Source organism: Miscanthus floridulus, chromosome 6, assembly GCF_019320115.1.
Source record: "Miscanthus floridulus cultivar M001 chromosome 6, ASM1932011v1, whole genome shotgun sequence".
Classification (NCBI taxonomy): domain Eukaryota; kingdom Viridiplantae; phylum Streptophyta; class Magnoliopsida; order Poales; family Poaceae; genus Miscanthus; species Miscanthus floridulus.
In genome coordinates this window covers 25394221-25398484 of record NC_089585.1, presented here as the reverse complement: position 1 = coordinate 25398484, position 4264 = coordinate 25394221, and the positions used below count along the sequence as shown (strand labels likewise).

The 4264-nt window shown below is 43.6% G+C and overlaps 1 pseudogene; it reads right to left on the bottom strand.

Annotated features, from left to right (window-relative positions):
* Nucleotides 1–269: 269 nt before the first annotated feature.
* On the bottom strand, nucleotides 270–4034 carry LOC136461890 (fructose-bisphosphate aldolase 3, chloroplastic-like; annotated as a pseudogene).
* Between the last annotated feature and the right edge of the window lie 230 nt (nucleotides 4035–4264).

Below are 4264 nucleotides of genomic sequence, written 5' to 3'. Positions count from 1 at the left end.
GCGGCCGGCCGCGAACGAGCCCGCCTGCAAGTTGACTAACAGCTAATAACACAAACCGCCGATAGTGACATAAATCATTACTGATTGTAAAATCCTCTAGTAGTGCAGTAAGCACAGTGAATGACAGTCAAACCAAAGTTTTCACCCAAAGATCAAACTAGATAAGCGTTGTTTAACGGAGCTGAGAGTTGTCGATACTTGCGCATACAAAAATCAAGGCAGGTTTTCACCTGTTGTGCTTGGCACAGCCGCACAGGTGGCAACTTGGCTAGGAATAGAATTTTACCAGATTGCAAATATCACTTAACTTTCTCAGAGTACATCTTCGTTCTATAGGTTCTACAGGAGCTCTAAGATTAAATGCACTGCTAGAAGTTGTTGGCACCAAGAATTTGGTTATTATTCACTCATGCGTACCCAAAAAAAGCGTGACACCAAAACGATAAGTATAATGTCATGGAAATGGTTCGAGAAAAATAATGTCATGGAAATATCTCGCTGGCATGTTAGTAGGTGTAGCCCTTCTGGAACATGCCTTTCTTTGCCTCATCGCTCTCACCCTCACCAGTGTAACGACCGAGCTGTGCCAGTGAGTTGGCCTTTGCGCGCGCCAGCAGGGCCTTCTGCGCTGCCTCCACGTTCTCAGGGCGCCCTTGCCATGTCTTCAGCACCGAGTTCTGCAGAGCTCGGGCATAGGAGAACGATACATGCCATGGGTTCGCAGACTGGTTCATTGCATTCAGGTTCAGAGTTGCCTCCACCTCAGACTGTCCACCAGAAAGGAACTGCAGAAGAAATCAGTTATAACGATTGATGATCTGATTTTATATGCAGATTACTTGCTCCAAGAGTCAAGATGATACCATGATTCCAGGAACAGCAGGAGGTACTCTCCTCCTGAGCATTGTTAGCGTGTACTTGGCAATGGCCTATGGAGAAGCCTTCTCCTTGTGCTCAGCTCCAGGAGTGACCATGCTGGGCTTCAGCAGGATACCCTCAAACAGAACATTGTTTTGGGCCAAGTAGAAGAACACCTCAGACCACACTTTCTCTGCCACCTCAAGAGTTCTCTCGATCCCATGGTCTCCATCAAGAAGGATCTCTGGCTCCACAATTGGCACTAAGCCATTATCCTGTAGATTATTCATGTTGAAACATGATAAACAAAGATGACATTATTTCTGACCGGTGTAATGTTGCAAAGCATGTACCCAAATCGGGCTGTAAGAATCTGTTGCAAAGGTTACGCTACATGATTCCTTTTTCTTTTTTGCTTCATTTTAAGAATACATGTGTGGTGTCAGCTCAAATAGAAGTGCGCCTAACCATAATAATATATTAGATCTTTATAAACACCTCAGGCTGAACACCAAATAAATTCATACATCATTCTGTCCAAAATAAAGTCTGACCCCCATTCAATCCATTCAAACACCATGTCTTTCTATTCACAGTGACTGCAGCACAACTAATGTGTATAATTTTATGAACAGCACAAGTGCCCATATGAATGCAGAAAGGTACATCACCAAAGCTCCATGAGCCATCAAACAAAATTTTATTGAGATGTTTCCACAGTTGCAGTTTATTTTGTTACCTGAGCAATAGCAGCATATCGAGCAAGTCCCCAAGCTGCTTCCTTCACTGCTAATGCAGATGGACCACAAGGGATGCTAACAACAGTCCTCCTGGAGAATATCAGTAACAATAGCAACTTTAGAAAGGAAACACCAACAAGATTAGTTGACACATAAATAATTGGAGTATGAACAAACCACTTTGCGAAGCGCGCCCCCTGCTTATAGTACTCAGCACACCTTGAAGCCAAACCATCAAGACCTTGGCACCACGATTCATTGTTGGATCCAGGCAATGGAACCAAACCCTGATTCATGAAACCAAAGCAATCAAGTAGTGAGAATAATAATGTTAGAAGCAATGTGTGTGCTAACATGATATAAGAATAAGATCATGACATGCATACCTTGTCAACCTTGATGCCGGGCATGATATTCTGATCCTTCAAGCAGTCAACAAACTTCTTGCCATCTGTAGTTGATTGATAAAGAGTCTCCTCAAAAAGAATAGCACCAGAAATGTATTCACCAAGACCAGCAGTTGTCAGCAAAAGCTGCCTGTAAGCCTGGCGGTTAGGTTCTGTGTTGTCCAAACCAATTGACGATAGCCTCTTTCCGCATGTCGCATTTGACTCATCAATTGCTAGAATACCACGCCCAGGCGAAGCAACAGATTTCTGCAGATAAAGTTGCAACAATTAGATTGGTATTCACAAAAACAACAGAAAAAACGAATCACGGTTAAGAAGAAATAAGCAATAGTGGGAAAGGAGAATGACTTAGAACTTAGAAGAACATATTTCCATACCAAAGCTCAACCAATCAAACAGTCATGAGTGTCAATTCCAATAGATGAAACACATAACTCAAAATATGGTTGACAGGCTTGCACGAACTTAAGAAGGGCGGGCCTGGTGCAAGCGGTAGAGTCTTACCGCCTGTGACCGGAAGGTCCCGGTTTCGAGTCGCGGTCTCCTCGCATTGCATAGGCGAGGGTAAGGCTTGCCACTGACACCCTTCCCCAGACCCCGCACAGAGCGGGAGCTCTCTGCACTAGGTACGCCCTTTTTTTTTAGGCTTGCACGAACTTACTATCAATCAACAGACACAAACAAAGAAGCATTACAGTTGATATCACATAAACTCTAATATCCACAGTATACAGAGGAAGTGCCAAATTCACACTCTAGCACTACTTGTAAGTTTTGTACATTGTAGATCCTTGCATTGAAACATTAATCAGAAATCAGATGCAGAGAATTGCACATCAGCATTTTAACAAATAGTTATGCATAAGTTATTACAGTTAAGAAGCCACAAAAGGTCAAAAGCTTGTATTGCCTTTGAACCCATTTGGTGACCTCAGCAGTTTGATAGTCTTCAGACCAACATTCCCCTGAAGTCCATGCTAATAGAAAAGTTGAGCAGAGACTGAAGCAGTCAAAATGAGCACACTTCATTTTTAAGTGCCTGCCCAGAGGCAGATAGATAATCAAGATAGCCTTTAATCATATCAAAATATGAACCATAATTGGATCACACAACTACTAATAACAGAGTAGGTGAATTGCTGTTGGTAATCAGTTCATAAGAAATAACACCCAACAATAAGCACACAATTCACATGATTACGACCAGAAGTCTAGTAGAGACCAGAAACAGTCAAGTCAGTGAGAACTTTGTCAATTCGATTCAAGTATTCCATATATCAGATTTTGTATGGGATCTTTGAGCAGATAAAGCACAATAAACATGGTTTTATGCACCACAGCTGGACATCCCTAAATAACACAGGATATTAGCACATCGCCTAATTTCTTAAGCACTTCTACGCATCTGGCATCTCAATTTTGGTTTGCATGGGGAAGAACACAATGAGCAATGCAGCTTGCATTCAAGTAAAGCACTCTGTGACTGAACACTATGCCCCCCAGATGTTGACATGTATACCTATGCATCGCAACGAATAGGTACCAAGAAAATGTTTCTTCAACCAAAATTTGAATCGAGTAAACCAAAAGAAGAAATATCGGCGTCTTCCTCATCATCCTAGTCCTGCCGAACAGTCCCCATCACCGTTCACAGATCAACAGATACAAACAACGAAATCATCACCACATCACAGATCGCCGCGTATGACACGTGCAACACTCCAAAAGCCAGATCCTCCGGGCCGGCAGTCAATCCACTCATACTGAAGGGACAGATAGATGTAGGGTTTGGTGGTGGGGGGCTCACCGCGGTGGAGACGAGCTCGTCGGAGTAGGAGCCTGCGGCGGCGCGGATCACCGTCGCGCGGCTGGCGGGCGCGGATCGGCGCGTGCGGCCGCCAGCGAGCAAGTTGGTAGCCGGGGAGCTCAGCTTCGCCGTCGCCATAGCCATAGAGGTTGGTAAGTGTGTGCGATCGGTGTTTGGTTTCACGACGCGACGCGGAGAATAGGTGGTGGGTTGGTGGCAGACGAGAGTCACGAGACGAGACGTGAGAGAAACTAGTAGGAGGTAACTTTTATGCCTAGATCCTTTCCTTTCCTTGATTTAAATTTTCATTTCTAAAACACCTCCTATCCTTTATTTGTTTGTAAGTGTAAAATAAAATGGCCATTCATTATTTTTTGTGAATGTAAAGTGGTTGTTCTAACCATGTTTTGGACCAGCAAGATCTTCTCAGATTATAGAAGATATGTATA